This window comes from Haematobia irritans, chromosome 1 (genome assembly GCF_050003625.1).
Source record: "Haematobia irritans isolate KBUSLIRL chromosome 1, ASM5000362v1, whole genome shotgun sequence".
NCBI lineage: Eukaryota > Metazoa > Arthropoda > Insecta > Diptera > Muscidae > Haematobia > Haematobia irritans.
In genome coordinates this window covers 200164268-200190865 of record NC_134397.1, presented here as the reverse complement: position 1 = coordinate 200190865, position 26598 = coordinate 200164268, and the positions used below count along the sequence as shown (strand labels likewise).

General features: G+C 35.5%; 1 protein-coding gene across 2 annotated transcripts in view; it reads left to right on the top strand.

Moving 5' to 3' along the window:
• Nucleotides 1–1875: 1875 nt before the first annotated feature.
• Nucleotides 1876–26598, top strand: part of NPFR (Neuropeptide F receptor) — a 73611-nt gene continuing 48888 nt past the window's right edge. For both annotated transcript variants that reach the window (XM_075292556.1, XM_075292555.1), the window contains exon 1: nt 1876–2069. The gene's annotated coding sequence lies outside the window, so the exon portion shown is untranslated. The remainder of the gene's footprint in view (nt 2070–26598) is intronic.

Here is a 26598-nt window from a genome sequence, read left to right as displayed (position 1 = left end):
GAAGCTATATCTAAATCTGAACCCATTTTTTTCCAAAATCAATAGGGATCGTCTTTGAGCCGAAACAGGACCCTATACCAAATTTTAGGACAATCGGACTAAGACTGCGAGCTGTACTTTGCACACAAAAATACATCAACAGACAGGCAGACAGACAGACAGACGGACATCGCTAAATCGACTCAGAATTTAATTCTAAGACGATCGGTATACTAAACGATGGGTCTCAGACTTTTCCTTCTTGGCGTTACATACAAATGCACAAACTTATTATACCCTGTACCACAGTAGTGGTGAAGGGTATAAATATGGGAAACATTTAAATCTGAAGCAATTTTAAGGAAACTTAGCAAAATTTTATTTATGATTTATCGCTCGATATATATGTACTAGAAGTTTAGGAAAATTAGAGTCATTTTTACAAATATTCGACTAAGCAGTGGCGATTTTACAAGGAAAATGTTGGTATTTTGACCATTTTTGTCCAAATAGGAAAAACATATATAAATTTTGAACCGATTTCAATCAAATTTTGCACACTTGACTACACTACTAATTGTACTCCTAGTGCAAAATTTGAACCAAATTGGGGTAAAACTCTAAAATCAATAGGTTTCTATTCTGAGCCAAAACACATACTTGTGCCAAGTTTGAAGTCGATTGGACTAAAACTGCGACCTAGACTTTGATTACAAAAATGTGTTCACGGACAGACGGACACGGCTATATCGACTCAGGAGCCCACCCTGAGGATGTTTGCCAAAGACACCATGTGTCTATCTCATCTCCTTCTGGGTGTTGCAAACATATGCACTAACTTATAATACCCTGTCCCACAGTGTGGCGCAGGTTCTAAAAATTAATATTGTGTAAAGTATAGGTTATTTCATTCTAGGTCAACATTTTTTTTCAGTGTACAAATTTCATTGGTGGTGTGAGTGATATTCTATCCTTCAACTTCAACGAAATAATTTTATTTCGATTAAATGTAGCTTTAAATGTAATGTTTTGAACATCCTATGGTATGGTAAGCCACTCTGTGATTCGGAGCACAGGAGATAGAGGACTCCAACGACATCTATTGACAAAAATGGTGAAAATTCATTTTCGAATATGAAAATCTCATTCTTTTTAAAGCCCAACATTTTTCAAACATTGTCATCTTAAAGTTATAAAATTCCTGGAAAACCACTGTATCCGGCATTTTACCATCCAAAAGCTCTACACTTTACTCTCTGTTTACATTGCAAAAGCTTCGGCGAGTGATAAGAAAGCTTTGTGGGTGAAAGTGCGTATAATGATAGCTGTTGAGTTTTACTTGCATCCTTGGTAGGAAAATGTGGCAAACATTCGGACAGAGTGAAGAGGAATCTGCACAAGCGACAACGAACGTTTAATTGAATGGCAGTGCTCGGTGTCATAGGCGGTTGATTCTAAAAAATAATTCAGTTATATTTTGGCCACGTTAAGAGCAACAACGGTTAACGGACATTTAAATGGACCAAAATATTGTATATATAAATTAAATGAATATACAAATTAAGAAATCAAGAGAAAAAAAGAATTATAATAAAATCGTAGATGTTAAAAAAATTCCAAAATAAAAAAATCAAGTGAAAAAAATATTTAACTAATTCAAAAAAAAAAAAAATAAATAAATAAATAATAATAAAAATCAATAAATAAAATAAAAAAGAAATATTTAAATGAAATAAGTTATAATAAAAAATATACAAAGAAATTTAACTAAATATTATATATATTAAATTGTATATTATGTTTTAATAAATGTCTCTTACCATGCGAAAAATAATATTGTTCATCAGAAAATAAAATTCCTTAATAATTCAAAAAAAAAAAAAAATAATAATAATACTAATAATAAGATTAAATACTAAATGTACAACACCTTCCAAATTTAGTTCTAAATTTAAATGTGAATAGAATTAAACAAAAAAAAAAAAAAAACACACAAACCAAACAACAACGAATAATAAAAAGACGAAAGAAATTAAAACATATGTAACCATTAAGGGGATTAATTGTCGATAACGGAAGCCCAGAATAAAGTAAATATTTAATATTTTCATAAAAATAAGTGCGAATTTTATGGTTTTGTGAGTTGTGATGTTGTTGTTTTAATACCTCCCTCAATATATGGGAATGAATTCTCGGAGAATTCATTTTGTGTGTGTTTACTTAATATTTGATGTGTTGCGGATGGCTACAGCTTTATAATACCGCCGCTGTATACATTTGCTAATAATTCCACCCTGAGGCAACTTGTCTTTACAGCCAGTTTTATTATCACTTCGTGGACAGTGTGGAAACGGCATAACATAGAGAAGATACATTTAAAGTTTAAATCATAAGATTTTCTTTTATAGAAAATTATAAAATTTAAAGGTCACCAAAAAAAAAAAAATGTACTCAAATCCAAAAATTTTTCCCAATATTCAAAATATTTAATGTTGAGGTTCGGATTAAAGTGTTTTATGTAAAGTTTACATCATAGAATTTTTATAGAAAAATATTAAATTTGAAAATCACACCGGGAAAATGAAATGTATCCAGATCCAAACAGTGTTACCATAAAGGGTGATACGGTCAAAATTTGGTCAAGGGAAAACGCGTGTAAATCGGTGAAATCATTTATTTAAAAAATCAAATTAAATTTCTTTTTCAAGTTCAATTAGTATAAAATTCAGGAAAAATGTTCAGTTAGGCTTTCGCTTTTCCAAATCCGAATTGCCGAGCCTCACGCTTGACACCTGCCATCAGATTTTGTACAGCCACCTTGTCCACTTTCTTCGCCGCAGAAAGCCAGTTTGCCTTGAACTGCTGCTCGTCCTTAGCAGTTTTTTGGTCTTCTTTAGGTTCCGTTTGACAATAGCCCAGTATTTCTCAATTCGGCGGAGCTCTGGCGTGTTGGGAGGGTTCTTGTCCTTGGGAACCACCTGCACGTTGTTGGCGGCGTACCACTCCATGGCCTTTTTACCGTAATGGCAAGATGCCAAATCCGGCCAAAACAGTACGGAACAACCGTGTTTCTTCAGTAAAGGCAGCAGACGTTTATTCAAACACTCTTTCACGTAAATTTCTTGGTTGACAGTCCCGGAAGCTATGAAAATGCTGCTTTTCAAGCCACAGGTACAGATGGCTTGCCAAACCAGATATTTCTTTGCGAACTTTGACAGTTTTATGTGCTTGAAAATATCTGCTACCTTTCCCCTTCCTTTTGCCGTATAAAACTCCTGTCCCGGAAGCTGCTTGTAGTCGGTTTTGACGTAGGTTTCGTCGTCCATTACCACGCAGTCAAACTTCGTCAGCATCGTCGCGTACATCCTCCGGGATCGCGCTTTGGCCGTCGTATTTTGTTTATCATCGCGATTTGGAGTCACTACCTTCTTGTAAGTCGATAGTCCGGCTCGTTTTTTGGCTCGATGCACGGTTGTAGACGATACACCCAGCTTATTTGCGGCATCTCGGAGAGAGAGGTTAGGGTTTCGCTTGAAACTACCGGCAACTCTCTTTGTCGTCTCAGCGGCTTCCGGTTTTCGATTTCCCCCCGATCCAGACTTCCTGGCTGTCGACAAACGTTCCCCAAACACTTTAATTACATTTGTAACGGTTGATTGGGCAACTTGTAGCGTTTTTGCCAGATTTGCGTGCGAGTAGCTCGGATTTTCGCGATGCGCGAGCAAAATTTTGATACGCTGCTCTTCTTGCTTGGACGGCATTTTGACAACTGAAGAGTGAATTCCAAAATCAAAATAGGAGCAACATTCTACACACACACACCTTCAAAATGAGGGGTGTTCAGTTTTTTTAAATGCAAAATTTAAAGAAATACGTCAAGTTTATATTGACCAAATTTTGACCGTATCACCCTTTATTCAAAATACACCAAAAAATAATCTGTTTTGTACGAAGAATGAACAAACTCGTGCGAAAATTGAACAAAATTGTACTCCACATTTTGAGATTTCCACAAAACGTTGTTAAAGCCAGGAAAATTTAATGCCCTATTGTACCTTTTAACTACAGTTCACAAAATTAAAATTTTTTTTATTGTGTATTTGAATAACCTGCACAACATGAATTAATTCTTATAATTACAGTACAGGCATTTTAGTGGCCAACAATAGCATCCTTACCCAGCGAAAAAAATTGGAAGTTCTTCCAAAGGCACCACTTTAAAAGCACTTCCAAAAATGCCATCCGAAAGATGTTCTTTATTATCACTGCACAGGAAGTTCATTTGAGCCAATTTTTTCATAACTAGCATTTTCATATTTTTAATGGGAAATTTAATTTTTTGTGTGTCTCAAATAGGATAAAAGCAGATTAAGAATTAGTAAAATGGTTCAAATTATTTAAATTTGCAACAAGCCCATATAAAATAATAGCTTCTGCGCCAATTTTGCACCACTTCCGGATCCAAAAAGAATATTTTCACTACTTTTTTGGCGGCGCTTTTTTTTTGCTGGGTATCTATATATATAGAATTCAAAGTATGTTTGTTTGGATGTTCCGGGTAAGCTTGGAAACGGCTGAACCGATTTACTCGAAACTTTTATTTTTTGACACCTGTTCGCGGAGCGGCACCTCCCCTTTGTCCCAGTTTTTGAAAATGGAACCAAAGTTGACCGATTTGCTTGAAATTATCATTGAAGGCTGGGGTTGGTATCTAGACACAGATCCACATCTTCATTTTTTGATATTTGGTCGCGGAGGGGGCCTCCCTTTTGTCCGACTTTTTTTTTAAGTACAGTGAAAATTCTCTAAAGTACCTGAGATTTACATAGTACGGTGAGACTATAAAATTAACATAATATGGGGTACCTGATGTGTTCATATGTGGACGGACACTTGCCCGACTTTTTAAAACTTGGAATAAAATTATCCGATATGTATGAAATTTTCAGAGAAGGTTGAAGGGGCGTCTGGACAATGAACGGCTACTTTATTTTTCGATATTTGGTCGGAGAGGGGAACCTCCCCTTTGCACGACTTTTTTAAAGTACAGTGCACTGGTTGAGGTTATGAAATGTATATCAGGTTCCTGATTTTTTAATATTTGATCGAGGAAAAATAAAAGGGCATACACGCAAAAAAATAATTCTTTCCTCCCAAACGAAATTTTAGACAAAAAAGTTCGTTTCCCATTTGCTTTTCGTTGAAAGGACGTGTATTTGGAAGAAAAGTATATACTTTTTGTGATAAACGTTTATTCTTTTACAGGATGTAAAAACAATTTCATAAAGACTAACTAAAAAAAATTTTTTTCTGGCTAATTGCACACACATCTTTCTCACTTCCACGAAGTTTTTTAGTTCTTAACACCTTTTTCTGTAATACAAACAATGTAGAAGAAATTATACGATTTTATAAATTTTTAAAATTTTTTTACCTTTCGCCTGGACGGAGAATCGAACCGCAATTTGTAAGCCAACACACTATCCACTGAGCTATGTAGCCGTTATTGTCATCAATAGATAATTACCTATATAAGTTATATTAATATATATAAATATAGCATAGCTTGCGGCGCCCACGAGCCGATTAAACAAAGTTTATTTCACAGAAAAATACATTTAGTTGGGCACCATGCAGCAGTGGTTGCTTCGTCTGACTTGAATGCCAAGGGTCGTGGGTTCGATCCCTGCTTCGACCAAAGTTTTTTTTTGTGTTTTTTTTTTACATATATTCCAGATATGTTAGGAAGATTCCGAAAAAATGTTCAACATTACATTGTAGTATATTAAATTTTGAACTGTAAAATGTGTCTTATTAAAAACCTAAAGTCAGAAAAGAACAGTGTTTGATATAAACGAAATGGACTGTGTTGTTGGTTCAAAAAAAAACTTTTTTTATTAAAAAATTAACACTTTGTAATAAACGATTTTTTTTTTGGTGATAAAAGTGTATACTTTTCGAAGCAATTCAAAAAACTCTAACAAAAGAAAAACGTTTTCGGTACACGTTTTCCAAACTTTTTTTTCTTTGCGTGTGGGGAGAGATCCGCTTCTCCTTAAGTACACATAGAGAAACAATTAAACTTTTCCAATCTACTTGAAATTTACAGAGGACGTGGGAAGAGGTTAATATTGGATACCTGATTTTGTGATATTTGGACGGGAAGAGGGACATTTTCTGGGACGCTTACACCAGAAACGCTACATCACTTTTCGATATTTGGTCGAGGTGAGGAGACCTCCTCCAAAACTGAAAAAACTAAAATTCTCAAGTTTTATTGAAATTTACAAAGGCCGTGGGGGAAGGATATGAAATCAATATGGTGTACTATTGTTTGGGTATTTGGACGGGGAGGGAACCTTCTCCTTGCCAAATAATTCAAGGAAAATTTCTAGATTTTCTTGGAATTTTCAGGGAAGGTTAAGGGTGCTATTCACTTCGGTGTGTGTCGATATTTTATTAAGGAAAGTGTCGGCCCTTTAAAACAATAGACCAAAATTTAACCTTCTCCTATCTACTTGAAGTTTACAGGGAACGTGGGAGGAGGAGATTAAATTAATACATGATTTTATTTATAATTAGCACATGATTTTTCGATATCTGGTTGGAGAAGGGGATAGTGAAACAAGTTTATATGGCCGTAAGTTCGGCCAGGCCGAATCTTATGTACCCTCAACCATGGATAGCATAGAAACTTCTACGAAAGACTGTCATCCACAATCGAATTACTTGGGTTGTGGCATTTTAAATCGCTTTCTAAATTGTGAGTTAATCCAGCCAGAATTGAAATATGGGGGTAGCTTATATGGGGGCTACATACAATTATGCACTTGATATGGACCAATTTTTGTGCGATTGGGGATCGATTTATCTGAGGGCTATATATAACTAGAGACCGATATGGACATAGTTAGGCATGGCCATATACTAGCACAATGTACCAAGAGGCTCCAAAACCAAATCTCGGGATCGGTTTATATGGGGGCTATATATGATTATGAACTGATATGGACCACTTTTGGCATGGTTGTTAAATATCATATACTACCACCACGTACCAAATTTCAACCGAATCGGATGAATTTTGCTCTTCCAAGGGGCTCCGGAGGTCAAATCTGGGGATCGGTTTATATGGTGGTTATATATAATTATGGACCGATTTCGACCAATTTTTGCATGGATGTTTGAGGCCATATATTAACACCACGGACCAAATATCAACTGAATCAGATGAATTTTGGTCTTCCAAGAGGCTCCAGAGGTCAAATCTGTTGATCGGTTTATATGGGTGCTATATATAATTATGGACCGATGTGGACCAATTTTTTCTTGGTTGTTGGAGACCATATACTTACACCATGTACCAAATTTCAGCCGGATCGGATGAAATTTGCTTCTCTTAGAGGCTCCGCAAGCCAAATCTGGGAATCGGTTTATATGGGGGCAATATATAATTATAAGCCGATGTGGACCAATTCTTGCATGGTCATTAGGGACCATATACTAACACCATGTACCAAATTTCAGCCGGGTCGGATGAAATTTGCTTCTCTTAGAGGCTCCGCAAGCCAATCGGGGGATCGGTTTATATGGGGGCTATATATAATTATTGACGGATGTGGACCAATTTTTGGGTAGTTGTTAGAGACCATATATTAACACCATGTACCAAATTTCAGACGGATCGGATGAAATTTGCTTCTCTTAGAGGCTCCGCAAGCCAAATCTGGGGATCGGTTTATATGGGGGCTATATATAATTATGGACCGATGTGGACCAATTTTTGCGTGGTTATTAGAGACCATATATTAAACCCATGTACCAAATTTCAGTGGAATCGCATACAATTTGCTTCTCTTTGAGGCTCCGCAAGCCAAATCTGGGGATCGGTTTATATGGGGGCTATATATAATTATAGACCGATGTGGACCAATTTTTGCATGGTTGTTAGAGACTATATACCAACACCATGTACCAAATTTCAGCCGGATCGGATGACATATGCTTCTCTTAGAGGCTAAGCAAGCCAAATCTGAGGGTCCGTTTATATGGGGGCTATACGTAAAAGTGGGCCGATATAGCCCATTTGCAAAACCATGCGACCTACATCAATAACAGCTACTTGTGCCAAGTTTTAAGTCGATAGCTTGTTTCGTTCGGTAGTTAGCGTGATTTCAACAGACGGACGGACATGCTTAGATCGACTCAGAATTTTTATACCTTATGGGGTCTTATACCTTATGGGGTCTTAGAGCAATATTTCGATGTGTTACAAACGTAATGACAAAATTAATATACCCCCCATCCTATGGTGGAGGGTATAAAAAGCTGAAAAAAGATTTAAATTAAAATTTGCTTCAAGTATTGCGTTTAAAAGTATCCTTACTTGAATTCTCCACTCTTTTGGCTCGGAATCAATACCAACATCTTTGGAACCGAGCATGCTTTTTTTCATTGTAATTATCATGCGAAAATTGGTTCATATCGGTTCATAACTACAGACATCTCTATATTAGCCGATCAAGAATTAAATGTTTTTTTGCAGGAATTCAATCTTCCTTTTTTAATTAACAAAAACTCCATATCGACTAAGTTACAACTTAGTTGAAGAGGGCTTACGGTACACTCAAAACAAATGAAACCTTTATTTCACTAAATCCAATTTAGCTTTATTTTAGTTCATGGTATTATTATGTTTGGAGAAAATTTCATTTACGTTAATAATTTTTTTAGTAAAATGAACTAAAAACGGGGAAAAATTATACACAAATGAAACATAAAGATTTACTAAATTTGTACTTCTCACAAATTAGTTCATTATTTCCTTAAATTTTTAAGTTTTACTAAAAATTAGTCCATCGTGAAGTTCGTGTGGCACTAAAGCCATTCTTGCAATTTTAAACTCCAATGTTTTCCCTTCAAACTACAAAATTTTATCTAACAAATGAAAAAAAAAAATATTATGTCTAATAAATTTTCTTGAATTTTATGAAAAATATTTACTTATTTTGGTGATGTCAGCGTTTGTAATACTGTTTGGTTAAAATTTGCTAAAAATAACCGACATTTTTTAAATTGAACCAAAATTTGTTTTCCTGGTGAACTGAACAAAATATTTACGTGGTATTGAAGATTACGCAACCCCAATTTAGGATGCGCAATTTACACACTATTAAGGACAAATTTCTTTAAAATAATGACATTTTAATTAAAAGAAACTTTATAAAAAACTTAAAAAAAAATATTCATATAATCTCATGTGTAGAAAATGTTATTTATGCATATGTATGTATACAATATTTATACCCTGCGCCACACTGTGGAAAAGGGTATTATAAGTTAGTGCATATGTTTGTAACATCCAGAAGGAGACGAGATAAACACATGGTGTCTTTGGCAATAATGCTCAGGGTGGGTCCCTGAGTCGATATAACCATGTCCGTCTGTCCGTCCGTCCGTCCGTCTGTCTGTGAACACAATTTTTTGATCAAAGTCTAGGTCGCAATTTAAGTCCAATCGCCTTCAAATTTGGCACATGTTCCTAATTTGGGTCAGAATAGAACCCTATTAATTTTGGAAGAAATCGGTTCAGATTTAGATATAGCTCCCATATATATCTTTCGCCCGATATGGACTAATATGGTCCTAACAGCCAGAGTTTTGCCCCAATTTGGTTGGAATTTTGCACAGGGAATAAATTTAGCATTGTAGCTATACGCGCCAAATTTGGTTGAAATCGATTCAGATTTAGATATAGCTCCATATATATTTTACGCCCGATATGGACTTATATGGACCCAGCAGCCAGAGTTTTATACCGATTTGCTGAAATTTTGTACAAACATAACACTTAGTCGTATAGTTAAGTGTGCAAAATTTGATTGAAATCGGCTCAGATTTAGATATAGCTCCCATATATATCTTTCGCCCGATATGGACTTATATGGCCCCAGAAGCCAGTGTTTTGGCCGAATTTGGTTGAAATTTTGCACTAGGAGTACAATTGGTAGTATAGTCATGTGTGCCAAATTTGATTGATTCAAATTTAGATATCGGTTCAGATTTAGATATAGCTTCCATATATATTTTTCGCCCGATATGGACTTATATGGACCCAGAAGCCAGAGTTTTATCCCGATTAGCTTGAAATTTTGCACAAGGAGTACAATTGGTGGTATAGTCATGTGTGCCAAATTTGATTGAAATCGGTTCAGATTTAGATATAGCTTCCAAATATATGTTTTTCTGATTTCGACAAAAATGGTCAAAATACCAACATTTTCCTTGTTAAATCGCCACTGCTTAGGCGAAAAGTTTTAAAAATTACTCTAATTTTCCTAAACTTCTAAAACATATATATCGAGCGATAAATCATAAATAAACTTTTGCGAAGTTTCCTTAAAATTGCTTCAGATTTAAATGTTTCCCATATTTATACCCTGCGCCACACTGTGGAACAGGGTATTATTTTTTACTAAAATTGTGTTCCACCCTAGTGCATTAGCCGACTTAATTTTTAAGTCTATAGGTTTTGTAGAAGTCTATCAAATTCTGTCCAGATCGAGTGATATTTAAATGTATGTATTTGGGACAAACGTTTATATATAGCCCCCAACACATTTGACGGATGTGATATGGTATCGAAAATTTAGATCTACAAAGTGGTGCAGGGTATAATATAGTCGGCCCCGCCCGACTTTAGACTTTGCTTACTTGTTTTATAATATTAAATTGAGCCGACGGGCTTTTTGGGCAGCAAATAAATCAATGACTTCTTCAGTCGGCACATTTATTCGGCGATGAACCGACATTAATGCCAATCCATTGAGTCTACTCTCGCTAGTCGAATTTCTAAGATACGTCTTTAATCTCTTCATTGTTGAAAATGAACGTTCGGATGAGCACGTAGTAACTGCAGGGATGGAAAATGCAGTACTGTAGTACTTTTTTCAATACTTTTTCACCCCAGTCAGTACCGTAGTACCCCCGCGAAGGATTTAGTACCTTTTGTGTAGACATTTTTGAGTCGATATCAGATTTATGGTACAATAGCTTTGACAAAATATTTTACTATTTTGAGAAAGTCTTTATCAACCTTATTTGCTAATAGTCTTTTACAAATATGGCAGACTTGTTCATGTGGGAAGAAAATCTCGATTTTGTAAAAGGCATAGTCAAAAACAGGATTTTATTGAACTTCAAGAAAGTTTTAGTTGAAAAAAGAATGCGATTCTATATTATCGATTTTTATTTCGGTAGAAAATGTTGCCAAAATTTTATTTCTATATAGAATTTTTGCAAAATTTTATTTTTATAGATAATTTTGTCAACATTTCATTTCAATTGAAAATTTTGTAAAAATTTTATTTCTATAGAAAATTTTTGCAAAATTTTATTATATAGAAAATTTTGTCCAAATTTTATTTTCTTTAAAATTCAGTCTCTTGACAATAATCTTCCAGTGAAATTTTTTGTTGAAATTTAGTAAAAAGTACCTTTCCGCTCAAAAAATACCTTTTTTGTACTTTCTTAAAAATTGTATTTTCCATCCCTGAGTAACTGGCAAAGTGACCAAAATTTTTAAAAGAATATGCACTTTGGAAATATCTCTTTATTGCACTTTCCAAGTGCTTCCATCGCTGAATTAGGCAGGTTCTTTTCGCAGTTTTGCGCCATTTCATTTACAAACAAAGCGAGTCATGTTCACAAAAAGAACAACAAACACACATAAAAAGCAGAAAGACATTTTCCAAAAATGAAATTTGTGGTGCGAGAACAAAAACAATTTGTTTTTTTTCGACCGTCGTTTGACGGGCTTTTCAACTAGTATTCTAGGATTTGTGTAAGTTTTATAGGTAAGCGTTTTTCAAAATAAAACCTTCAGCTTTTCTTCAACATCTTCGATAAGATTTTTCTATGCAGCTAAAAATATATATTTATTTATATAAAAACATTCATTCATTTCGGGGGGGGGTTTGATCCCCCTCATCCCCCCCCCCTGAATACGGCCTTGCATATACATATATATTTATCACCATATATTTATCACCGATCTGATCATAATTGCAGTATTTATCAACGTATTTTCTTAAAATTTAGCACAGCCAAATGTAGTGGGGCTCACGTAAAATATGCAAAATATAAGCGAAATTGGTTCAGATTTAGATATAGCTCCCCTATATGTATATATTTCGTCCGATTTGCACTTATATGACCTCAAAAGCCAGAGTTTCGCCCTGATTTGCTTAAAATTTTGCACTAGGAGTACGTTTAATAGTATCATAATGTGTGCTAAATTTGGTTGAAATCGGTTCAGTTTTATATATAGCTCCCATATATATCTTTCGCCCGATTTATACCCATACGATCACGGAGGTCAAAGTTATACTCCCATTAAGGTGAAATTTTGCAGAGATAGCAGAATTATTATTCTTACTACGCATGCTAACCATTGCACACCGGTGGCTCCGTGGTGCAATGGTTAGCATGCCGCCTTGCATACACAAGGTTGTGGGTTCGATTCGTGCTACGACCGAACACAAAAAAAGTTTTTCAACGGTGGATTATCCCACCTCAGTAATGCTGGTGACATTTCTGAGGGTTTCAAAGCTTCTCTAAGTGGTTTCACTGCAATGTGGAACGCCGTTCGGACTCGGCTATAAAAAGGAGGTCCCTTGTCATTGAGCTTAACATGGAATCGGGCAGCACTCAGTGATAAGAGAGAAGTTCACCAATGTGGTATCACAATGGACTGGATAGTCTAAGTGAGCCTGATACATCGGGCTGCCACTTAACCTAACCTAATCATGTCAAATTTGGTTAAAATCGGTTCAGATTTAGATATAGCTCCAATATATATTTACGCCAGAGTTGGGGGAATATGGTATAATGTTTCAGATTTTAATCCGATTTTTAATGGGGTTTTCCTCCAATTGACTTGATAGTTTCCACAAAGAATATATTTAATATGCTTTTTAAGTGTGTCAAGTGTAATCTAATTTGGCTCAGATTTAAATAAATCCTTAATATATTTGTTCTTCCGGTTAATACAAATATGGCCAAAATACCCATATTTTACACAAAATTCTGTGATGATTTCCCCATATCGTAGTCATATCCTACACACTCTAATGTCAGACTTTCCACAGAATGGTTGAGTTTTGAATAAGACTCCGACTTGTGGAAATATCGCCCGACTTAGCCAAATAATATATCACAACCCACAATTGACCACATATGATGGCGAGATCTAACCAATAGTAAAATCGCCACTGCTAAGTAGCAAAAATTGTCTTATATTGCGAATACATATGTATCGCCCGATAAATCATAAATTATCTTTTGTACAATTGCATTACAATTGCTCTAGCTATATAATTCCCATATTTTTTACTAAAATTGTGTTTCATCCCAGGACATTAGGCGATTTAAATTTTAATTCTAGAGATTTTGTAGAAGTACAAAAAATTGTCTCCAAATCGGTTAAGATATAAATATTTGAATATGGGAATATAAACCTTCATAATAACTCCCAAGATGGTAACACAAATTTTGCTCTACATAGTGGTGAAGGGTATAATATAGTCGGCCCCGCCTGACTTTAGACTTTACTTACTTGTTAATATATCGGAAAAAGTAGAGTGAAAATTCGATAAATGAGATCTGTATATAAATTTTATAGATCCTAGATTTAAGGCCAGATAGGTCGCAAAAAAATTCTTTATTTTAAAGAACCCGCATCTTTGGCTCGGAATCAATACCAAAATCCTTAAAGGATGGTCAAAATCTTTGGATCGAAGTAAACTTTTTTTGAGTGTGGGTTCACTGTTTTTGCAATGTTGCTTACCATCGCCAGCTGTTACCTCAACACAAATATGTTAATTCGATTGTCGACGACACTATTTAATAGAACTTTGTGAGCAATCCATAATGGAGGGTACATAAGATTCGGCATTTACTTGTTTGTTATTACTCGTATTTTTATACCCTCCACCATAGGATGGGGGTATATTAACTTTGTCATTCCCTTTGTAACACATCGAAATATTACTCTAAGACCCCATAAAGTATATATATTCTGGGTCGTGGTGAAATTCTGAGTCGATCTGAGCATGTCCGTCCGTCCGTCTGTTGAAATCACGCTAACTTCCGAACGAAACAAGCTATCGACTTGAAACTTGGCACAAGTAGTTGTCTTTGATGTAGGTCGGACGGTATTGCAAATGGGCCATATCGGTCAACTTTTACGTATAGACCCCATATAAACGGACACCCAAATTTGGCTTGCGGGGACTGTAAGAGATGCAAATTTGATCCGATCCAGCTGAAATTTGGTACAGGGTGTCAGCATATGATATCTAATAACCATGCAAAAATTGCTCCACATCGGTCCATAATTATATATAGCTCCCATATAAACCGATGCCCCGATTTGGCTTGCGGAGCCTCTAAGAGAAGTAAATTTCATCCGATCCGGCTGAAATTTAGTACAGGGTGTCAGCATATGATATCTAATAACCATGCAAAAATTGCTCCACATCGGTCCATAAGTATATATAGCCCCCATATAAACCGATCCCCCGATTTGGCTTGCGGAGCCTCTAAGAGAAGTAAATTTCATCCGATCCGGCTGAAATTTGGTACAGGGTGTCAGCATATGATATCTAATAACCATGCAAAAATTGCTCCACATCGGTTCATAATTATATATAGCCCCCATATAAACCGATCCCCCGATTTGGCTTGCGGAGCCTCTAAGAGAAGTAAATTTCATCCGATCCGGCTGAAATTTAGTACAGGGTGTCAGCATATGATATCTAATAACCATGCAAAAATTGCTCCACATCGGTCCATAATTATATATAGCCCCCATATAAACCGATCACCAGATTTGACCTCCGGAGCCTTTTGGAAGACCAAAATTCATCTGATTCAGTTGAAATTTGGTACGTGGTGTTAATATATGACCTCAAACACCCGTGCAAAAATTGGCCGAAATCGGTCCGTAATTATATATAGCCCCCATATAAACCGATCCCCAGATTTGACCTCCGGAGGCCCTTGGAAGAGCAAAATTCACCCGATTCGGTTGAACTTTGGTATGTGATGTTAGTATATATTATCCAACAACCCTACAGGAATTGGTTCATATCAGTCCACAATTATATATAGCCCCCATATAATCCGATCCCCAGATTTGACCTCCGGTGCCTTTTGGAGAGCCAAGATTCATCCGATCTGGTTGAAATTTGGTACGTGATGGTAGTATATGATATTTAACAGCCATGCCAAAAGTGGTGCATATCAGTCCATAATCATATATAGCCCCCATATAAACCGATCCCAAGATTTGGTTTTGGAGCCTCTTGGAGGAGCAAATTTCATCCGAGTCAGTTGAAATTTGGTACATTGTGCTAGTATATGGCCGTTAGCAACCATGCCTAACTAGGTCCATATCGGTCTATAGTTATATATAGCCCTCAGATAAATCGATCGCCAATCAGAGCAAAAATTGGTCATAATTTTATATAGCCCCCATATAAGCGACCCCCATATTTCAATTCTGGCTCTCTACCACGTATGGACTATGTCATAATTTAGAAAACGATGTTAAGAAGTTTTAAGATACCACAACCCAAGTAATTCGATTGTGTTTCTATGCAATCCATGGTGGAGGGTACATAAGATTCGGCCTGGCCGAACTTACGGCCGTATATACTTGTTTAATTTTTTTTTTTTTTTTTAATGCATATTTTTGTATTAATATCCCAGCAACACAAAAAAAAAACTTGGATGTTGTTCCACAAACATGTCTTCTCAAGCGTATCCCAGGAACATCTATCCATTTCTATTTACTTCCGATGAAGTTCTTTCGGACAAAATATGCTCTTGGGTCATACGTATTAAAATTTAAATTTTGGACAATTAAATGTTGCACAAAAAAAAAGAATAGAATATCTATAAAAAAAATAAATTCTAGTCGACACTTCTTTTTGAAGACCTAAGTAAAGTTTTCAGAGTTTGATCCGAACCCAGTTTGTGATTCCTATTTAAACTTATATTTACGGTAATAAAAAATTCAAATTAATTCAATTTTATTAAAAATAAATTAACTGGACTTTATTTCAATGCCTATTAATCTTTTCGAAATAATAAATTATATTCGAATTCAATATTCCATTCACTGTACGATATATTTGCCATTCCCCCCTGCCATCCCATCCCCACGACTCTGTTTTGTTTGATAGCAATTTTAAACTTCCTGTGGCACACAGAAAATTTACTACCGGAACGTTTAATAAACTGCTAAGTGATAGCCCAAAGCATCTCGCACTTCTATTTGCTTCGTCCAAAGTGTTTGTGGATCCACATAATTTATGAACGGACATTCAACCACCATGCGCTTGAGAGATTTAGGTGGCATCAGACGTTTGTGTGTGTGTGGTCTTGGGAAAATAGACTATAACTCGATGGCCCCATGTTTTGGGGTTTCGAAGAATGATGCTAATAAAATCGCATGTTTATTATCATTAGAAAAATAAAAACAAACACATGAAAAAAAAAACAAAAAAAAGACAGAAAACTTGTCGTTTTTTGTTGCGAAAACGAAAACATCAGCAGCGTGAAATTGATATGCGTGAATGGACCAAAGTCAATATTCACAAAAAGTTTTTCTTTATAATGGGTATTGTATTTGCTAGATGCATAATAACCTCAAAATGTTGAAATTATCATATTTCATGGATATATGAGCAAGGCGATTTTTGTAAGTGTAACTTCTGAAAATTGATTCGAATTGAGGTAGATTTTTTTTTTTTTTTTTTTTTTTATGTACTTTATTAATGCGATCTATCTTACATTGATATTTGACATTATTCGTGGTTTTTGCAAATTGTACTTCAATGGTGTCGACCCAGTGGTCAACCCATATTAAATATTAAATTTAAATTTTAAATTCATATGTGCGTCTACGCACACATATACCTATGTATAAATACATATATACATGTATGTATATTCACACATATATTATATAATGACTTAAACTAGTAAATCCTGCGGGGCTTTCCTTTTAAGTCTTTTAAACGTTTCTCGACTTGACATTAAGTTTGAAGCAAGCGGATTTGGGTGGTTGTCAATTCTTATTTTGTAGGATAAAAGTTGAGATACAATTTCTTCTTTTACTGTCTTTATATTCAATTCTTCATGGAGGCGTTGATTGGTTATGTATGTGGGAGCATTTGTTATTGTTCTCAATACTTTCGATTGAAACTGTTGTAGCACTTTTATATTTGTATTTGAAGCGGTTCCCCATAATTGAATGCCGTAAGTCCATACAGGTTTTATTATACATTTGTAGATAAGAATCTTATTTTCCAACGAAAGCTTAGATCGGTAACCAATTAGGTATTTCATTTTATTGAATTGGATATCAAGAGCTTTTCTTTTAGTCTCTATGTGTTTTCTCCATTTCAGTTTTTGGTCTAAGTATATTCCTAAATACAGTGCATCATTACGTTGAGGTATCTGTATTTGGTTCAGGTATACAGGTGGGCATATTTTGTGTTTCAAAGTAAATGTTACCTGGGTTGATTTAGATTCATTTGCTTTTATACGCCATTTGCTGAGCCATAAGGACAACGTATTTAAATAGTCCTGGAGAGTATTGCTTGCATTTATTTCATTTTTGTCCACAGCCAGTATCGCTGTGTCATCAGCAAATGTTCCAATAATAGCTTTCGAGGATTTCGGGAGGTCCGATGTGAATAAAAGATAGAGTAGGGGACCGAGTACACTGCCTTGAGGTACGCCGGCCCGAATATCTTTAATGGGACTCATTTCACCAGCTTCTTGAACATAAAAGTGTCGTTCTTGAATGTAGGATGATATAAACATATAATAATTTATTGGTAGTATTTTCTTGATCTTGTAAAGAAGACCTTCGTGCCAGACTTTATCAAATGCTTGGGATATGTCGAGGAAAGCAGCTGTACAAAAATTTTTAGACTCGAATGCATTGTTAATTGTCTCAACTAGTCTGTGAATTTGCTCAATTGTACCATGTTTCTTTCTAAATCCGAACTGATGGTTTGGAATTAGATTTAGTTGGGAGACGATTGGCATTAGTCGCTGTAGAAAGAGTATTTCGAGCACTTTAGAAAAAATTGGTAAAAGACTAATAGGACGGTACGATTTCACTTGGTCAGCGGGTTTACCAGGTTTCTGAATCATAGTTATTTGTGCAACTTTCCATTGCAAGGGTACAAAACAACGAGTTAAACAGGCATTGTAAATAAATGTTAAAAGATTTATTGCTTCTTTTGGAAGTTCTTTTAACACTTTTGGTGTGATTAAGTCATAGCCAGGTGCTTTATTTGTTTTAAGGTTACTGATGGCCTTGTTAACTTCAGTTTTTGTAAACTTTTTTATGGGTAGCTCGAGCTGATGTGGTTCACTGAGGAATTCATGAATATTTTCAGGTACAGTGTCGGTTGTATTTGGGGTAAAAACCTCACTCAAATAGTTTGCAAATGTGACTGCTTTTTCAAAATTATTTCTTGTCCAAGAGTTATTTGGTTTTCTAATAGGGTGATTTAGTTTAGGGTATCTTTGTAACGATTTTGTTACTTTCCAAAGAGAATAGTCCGTAGACTTATTTGGCCCCAAGTTCTGGATGTCTCTTTCAAAATTTTCATTTTGAATATTTTGTAAGAGGTTTCGAAGCTCTCTTGTTGCTTTATTTAATTTTTTCTTATCTTCAGGAGATTTCGTTCTATGCCATTCTTTTTTTGCTTTTCGTTTCTCTGCAAGCTTGATTTGAACTTTCCTAGGGGTGTTTGAATACATTTTGTAAACTATTTGAGGAGTTGCATTCCATGATGCCTCTTGTAAAAGCTTGACCAGATATTCCACTGCTTCCGATATTTCATTGTCTGTTTTCAATGAAATATTGGTGTTTATTTTATTACTTATGTAATAACGGAAGTAATGCCAATTTGTTTTCTTATTATGAAGTGAACACTTCTCTTCGCACACTTTATATTTTGAGTCCATTATCAAGAACACGGGTGAGTGGTCCGAAGAAAGTTCATTGCATGTTATACATCGAAGTGATTTTTCAGGTATACCCTTCGAGACACAAAAATCTATTAGGTCTGGGATTTTGTTTGAATCACTTGGCCAATATGTTGGGGTGCCAGAGGATATAACATTTAGGTTTAATTCTCTAATAGCATACAATAGTTGTCTTCCTTTGGGAGTTACGAGCCTAGATCCCCATAAAGGATGTTTAGCGTTGTAATCTCCACAAGCTATGAACTTTTGTCCAAGAGTGCTGAAGAAATTTACATATACTTCCTTTTTTATGTTATGCCTGGGAGGACAGTAAACAGAAGAAACCGTCAACGGCCCATGCCAATCCTCAACTATGATATTAGTAGCTTGAATTTCATGAGTACAATAAGGAATTCCTTGGAGATGTTTAATATTCTTCTTGATTAGTATAGCCGATCCACCTCTTGCTTTGCCGTCTGGGTGATTTACATGATATAAATCGTAATAAGGTATAGTAAAATATGTTTTCTGAGTGAAATGTGTTTCCGATACACATAGTATATCTACTTGATTTAATTTTAGAAATTGTGTCAGTTCTAAAGTATGTTTTGATAATCCATTTGCATTCCAGAAAACTATTTTTAATTGGCTCATTTTTGTAACTAGGAGAGTTGCGCAGTTATATTTAGAAGAAGGCTAGTCATTTGCTGCATTAGGACATTTAGGCTATTGAGCATGTCCTTGATGTTGGTGGTATTTTGTGTGGGGAAAGAAATTTGGCATGGTAATTGGGATGGGGGATGTTGGGGACGAGATTCGTTTTCGCTGGTCTGTGGTGGTTTTACAGCATTTTGGTTTTGAGAGTGGTGGCCGATCTTAGAGGTAGAAACAGCATTTGCATATGTGGTATTATTTCTGGAACTCATGGTAAGGGATCTTTGACTAGTGGAAGGTTGCTCTACATTTTGTTCGGTATCAATCGTTTCCTGTCTTTCGATATTAGTTCGCAAGGCGGGGTATTGTTTCTTGTACAGTTGCTTATAAATGTTGCAACCCTTATAGTTTGCTGGGTGATTTCCATTACATAGAGCGCATTTCACTTCATTAGCCCAATTTTTTCGAGGGCATGATTTAGAATGGTGATTTCCTGCACATTTTATACATATTGGTTTCTTCCGGCAATATGTTTTTGTGTGGCCGTATTGTTGACAGTTTGAGCATTGTGGTATTGTTTTCTTGGGACGAGGTGGCTCAAATTCAACAATACTACTCATTAGTTTATTTATGGTGTAAATATCCTTATTGTTTGTCTTAGTGGATAATACAATTTCGAACATTGGTAGAGGTTTCTTGGTAACACGATGTTTAATATTCCAAATATTAGTAACTTCATGTCCCATTTTAAATAGTTCATCCTTCAACTGTTCAATATCGACAGTTGGATGAATATTTTTGAGTATTACTTTAAACCCCCTTTCATTCTTGGGTTTATATGTATGGAATTCCGTATCCTTTTCTTTAAGTTCCTCGACGATTTTCTTGTAGGCATCATGATTTTTTGAGGTAATCTTTACTTGGTTGTTTCGAAGAGATCTTATTTCGTACTGATCTGGAACGCTTTGAGTCAAAAGCGACATTAATGGCTGAATATTTTCAACATTGTCCACAAAAATTGGTGGAGGCTTTGATCGTTCCTGTACAGTAATATTTTCTTCGGTAGTCTCGACATGGTTACTAAGTATTTCGAACTGATTTTCAGAAACCTGGTTTTCTTTGCTGAGCCAGTATTTGCTTGACGTTGCTTGTTTTTTAGCATCATTAACAGTTGTACGATTGGGACTTTCCCTATTCCTCTTGCCACCTTTTACCAATTGCCACTCCTCAGATGGATTTGGGGGTAAAGTACTGTTTTCATTTTGTGCCTGCATATCAAAACGGCCGACTTCATGGTGTAATTCCTCTTCGTCAGTTTCAAACGAATCAGAACGTTGGTGTTGATTTAATTGTAATTTAAGATTTTCTACATCCTGCTGAAGTTGATAGCACAGTCTTTCATACTTCTCATTTCTGGCTAACAATTCTGCATTTGTCCTTTCAAGTTCAAGGAGTTTATTTATTCTCAGCGAACCAATGCTGTTTCTTGGGGTTGCATCTCTGCTGTTACTCATATTTAACGGCTATCACTGGGTGCTCGATGTCGCTAATGCAGTATATGTATATGTCTAGCAAGGACACACACCATATACGCACGACATTACCAACAGGTGATATCGTAAAATACTTTTTTTTGCTACGCTGTTACTACAGTACGTAGGTAACCCGTAACCACTATTTGATAGAAACGACCAGCTGGTGTTGGCAGTATTTGTAAACAAAACTATTAACAACACAGCAAAGCAGTTGTCTCTATCGTGTTTTCCAGTCAAAATTTTTTTATTTTGACTTGATTTATTGATAATGAAAAAGTTTAAGTGATAATATCCACTCACTCTGTGTCCAAAATATGTGTTCTCGAATGGTGAGATGATCCGAATGAAATTCTCTCGAGCCCAACACCCCAACGTAATCCGTAAGATGCTTCGGTTGGAGGAATTTTAAGGTTTTGATCGCAGCAACCACTAAGACGTCCGTCACAGTAAGTTGTATAAAAAAATTGAGGTAGATGCACTAATAGAAAAAATTACGTTCCAAAATCATGAACGGACGGTAACAAAATGAAACGGTAACGTTCACGAAAACTCAAAACGAAATATCCACGGTTTCGTCCACTGGCGTTCACGATTTCCTGAACGGCTTTCATTTTTCTTTGGCCTTTGGAAAAGTCTTAAAATATTTGTTAGACGTTCTTATGGCAATTCCGTCGGTGGTACAATGTGCTAAGGCGACTGTTAGCGCGTATGGTGCAGGCAATCCAGGTTCGTGTCACGGTAGCGGATTTTTTTTATCGATATATTGCTCTAAGACTCCATAAAGTATATATATATTCTGGGTCGTCGTGAAATTCTGAGTCGATCTAAGCATGTCCGTCCGTCCGTCCGTCTGTTGAAATCACGCTAACTTCCGAATGAAACAAGCTATCGACTTGAAACTTGGTACAAGTAGTTGTTATTGATGTAGGTCGGATGGTATTGAAAATGGGCCATATCGGTCCATTTTTACGTATAGCCCCCATATAAACGGACCCTCAGATTCGGCTTGCGGAGCCTCTAACAGAAGCATATTTCATCCGATCCGGCTGAAATTTGGTACAGGGTGTTGGTATATGGTCTCTAACAGATTTGGCTTGCGGAGACTCTAAGAGAAGCAAATTTCATCCAATCGGGTTGAAATTTGGAACATGGTGTTAGTATATAATATCTAACAACCGTGCCAGAATTGGTCCATATCGGTCCATAATTATATATAGCCCCCATATAAACCGTTCTCCAGATTTGAACTCCGGAGCTTCTTGGAGGAGCAAAATTAATCCGATCCGGTTCAAATTTGGAACGTGCAACATGTTGTTAGTACATGCCCGCTAACAACCATACTAAAATTGGTCCATATCGGTCTATAGTTATATATAGCCGATCTCCAATCACACAAAAATTGGTCCATATCGGTTCACAATCATGGTTGCCACTCGAGCTAAAAATAATCTACAAAAATTTTATTTCTATAGAAAATTTTGTCAAAATTTTATTTCTATAAAAAATTTTGTCAAAATTTTAGTTCTATAGAAAATTTTGTTCAAATTTCATTTCTGTAGACAATTTTGTCAAAACTTTATTTCTATAGTAAAGTTTGTCAAAATTTTATTTCTATAGAAAATTTTGTGAAAATTTTACTTCTATAGAAAATTTTGTTAAAATTGTATTTCTATTGAAAATTTTGTCAAAATTTTATTTCTATAGAAAATTTTGTCAAACTGAATTATATACGTATTTAATCCGTCTTTTTATACCCTCCACCATAGGATGGGGATGTATTTACTTTGTCATTCCGTTTGTAACACATCGAAATATTACTCTAAGACCCCATAAAGTATATATATTCTGGGTCGTGGTGAAATTCTGAGTCGATCTGAGCGTGTTCGTCCGTCCGTCTGTCCGTCCGTCTGTTGAAATCATGCTAACTTCCGAACAAGCTATCGACTTGAAACTTGCCACAAGTAGTTGTTATTGACGTAGGTCGGATGGTATTGCAAATGGGCCCTATTGGTCCACTTTTACGTATAGCCCCCATATAAACGGACCTCCAAATTTGGCCTGCGATTGCTCTAAGAGAAGCAAATTTCATCCGATCGGGCTGAAATTTGGTAAATAGTGTTAGTATATGGTCTCTAACAACCATGCAAAAATTGGTCCAAATCGGTTCATAATTATATATAGCCCCCATATGAACCGATCCCCCAATTTGACTTGCTGAGCCTCTAAGAGAAGCAAATTTCATCCGATCCGGCTGAAATTTGGTATATGGTGTTAGTATATTGTCTCTAATGACAATGCAAAAATTGGTCCACATCGGTCCATAATTATTTATAGCCCCCCATATAAACCAATCACCAGATTTGACCTTCGGAGCCTCTTGGAAGACCAAAATTCATCTGATTCAGTTGAAATTTGGTAAGTGGTGTTAATATATGGTATCCACCAACCATGCAGGAATTGGTTCATATCAGTCCATAATTATATATAGCCCCCTTATAAACCGATCCCCAGATTTGACCTCCGGTGCCTTTTGGAAAAGAAAACTTCATCCGATCTGGTTGAAATGTGGTACGTGGTGGTAGTAAATGATATTTAACAACCATACCAAAAGTGGTCCACATCATTCCACAATCATATATAGCCCCCATATAAACCGATCCCGAGATTTGGTTTTGGAGCCTCTTGGAGGAGCAAATTTCGTCTGAGTCAGTTGAAATTTGGTACATTGTGCTAGTATATGGCCGTTAACAACCATGCCTAATTAGGACCATATCGGTATATAGTTATATATAGCCCTCAGATAAATCGATTCCCAATCACACAAATATTGGTCCATATCAAATTCATAATTCTATATAGCCCCCATATAAGCGACCCCCATATATTAATTTCCATGTCGATTCGTAATTATTATTAGACTTACCTATACATAACTTTTTTGTCTAATATATACCACGTATGGACTAACTCACAATTTAGAAAACGATGTTAAGAAGTTTTAAGATACCACAACCCAAATAATTCTATAGTAGATGACAGTCTTTCGTAGAAGTTTCTACGCAATCCATGGTGGAGGGCACCTAAGATTCGGCCTGGTCGAACTTACGGCCGTATATACTTGTATTTTAATTCAAAAGTCCAAGTTTTCGTTTTTTTCTGATATTTGGAAAAGTCGATTTTTAACAATTTAAAAAAGCGACATTCGATTTTTGGGATTATTGAATAGTCGACATTCGACGTCGCGACTTTCAATTAAAATTCGATTTTCTCCAGAGTTCGATTAGTCAATCTTGGTCACTAAAAAAATCAATTAGCCGATTTTGACCAACATCAAAATTCGAATTGTTTCGATTCTCAAACAACTTGATTTTGTAGATTACAGTTTGAGAGAAATGGCCGATGAGCTGACTAGTAATATGGACCGATATGGACCAATGTTTGCATGATTGGGGGAGGGCATATCCCTTCATCATGTACCAAATTTCAACCGGATCGGATGAACCTTGCTCCTCCAAGATGCTGCATAAGTCAAATTTGGGGGTCGGTTTATATGGGTGCTATACCTACAAGTGGACCGATATGACCCATTTGCAATACCATCCGACCTACGCTAATAAAAACTACTTGTGCCAAGTTTCAAGTCGATAGTTTGTTTCGTTCGGGAGTTAGCGTGATTTAAACAGACGGACATCACTAAATTGATTCAGAATTTCATCAAGACCCAGAATATATATAATTTATGGGATGTGTTACAAACGGAAAGACAAAGTTAATATGCCTCCCCCATCATTTTGGGGATGGTTTAAAAAGAGCCTATTAGTATAAGTAGATTTGACTCGATTTTCAACAAATTCGAGTTTGAAAATTATAAAAGGTCGATTGATCCTCATTCTTTTTAGAAAAAAACCAATTAGTTGACTTTTCAAGTTTTTTCTAAATATTTTTTCCAAATATTTATGAAAAAGTGAGATTTTGAAATCGCGACGCGAAAGTTTTCTGATAAATGTTCTTCATGAAAAGAGCTACATACATACGTCATATTTCTCTTCAAATCAAATTCGATTCGATTATTCAATTTTGGTGACTTTAAAAACCCGATTAGTCAATATAAAAAGTCAAATTATCTCTATTCGCGAAAAAATCGATATGGAAGATTGCAATATGCCACAAAAGTCAAATTTTTCGTATTTGAGATCATTACATTTTTCTTATTCTAACAACGTGTTTCGGAATTTTGAAGAAAAAAGGGTAGAATTCAGCACGAAGTAACTCATTGTTTTCTCATTAAACAGTTTTCAGTGCGCCAAAATTTGGAAAAAAATAAAAATATTTACAAATTTTAAAGGTAAAAACATTTTGTTTGTGTGAGGATGAAATATAAACATTGTATGGGATAAAAATCCGTAATATTACTCGTATGTTCTGTTTAATATCAATCACTCCTAGTTTCGCAAACATCAGGAACGCCGTGAGCAAATTTCAAAAAAGAAAAAAATTATTTGAACGGCTCTTCTGAAATTCTCCAAGGGGTGTGTACTTGATATGAACTATTATTTGAAAATCTCTTTAATATATCCCTGAATGAGTTTAATATATAAATTTCAAAAAGAATGAAAGATGAAGTAATATGCCATCAATCTGTGCTCATTAATATGCAAATGCAAAATGTTTACAATCACTTGCTTGTTTCATCTTTGCCGAGTTTACTTTAGATAGGTGGAAAAATACCGTTTTACAAAACTATTTACACTGGACTACAATCGAAATATCTGTGATTTTGATGTATATTCGACCCAATGTCAAGCGAACAGTTTGAAAAAAGTGCTGTGTATGTATGGGTCTATACTGTATGGGTCGATACCAAATCAAATAAAATCGAATAAAAATTGCAGTGTCAATTGCTAAAGAAGTTGCCATCATTGGACCGCACTTCTTCCAATATAATGCGATATCCAGGTTTTCTTTTTGTCCAAAATGCAAGACCTCATAGGAAATCATGAACGGCATGGTCATTTCAAAACGATCCTTTCATGCGGAGAACAAGCCCTATCAATCTGACAACGATAAAATGACACAATGCGTTGTCAAAACAACAACCAGCCTTCATGATCTGAAACGTAATGGTTACGAATTTATAAAGAAAATTAAAAAAAGATGCCCGCTACCGTGATCATACGTGTGATCATAGCCTTAGTCACTGTCAACATTTGCATTTCAGATTTTTTCAGAATTTCGTGTTTTTTTTCTCTTAAGAAATCACCTTTTACAAGAAATGACGTTCCAAAATTATGAACGGACGGTAACTAAATGAAGCGTTCATGAAAAACTCAACTTTAGTGTGAAAAAGGAAAACGTGTAAATTAGTATTCATGTTACT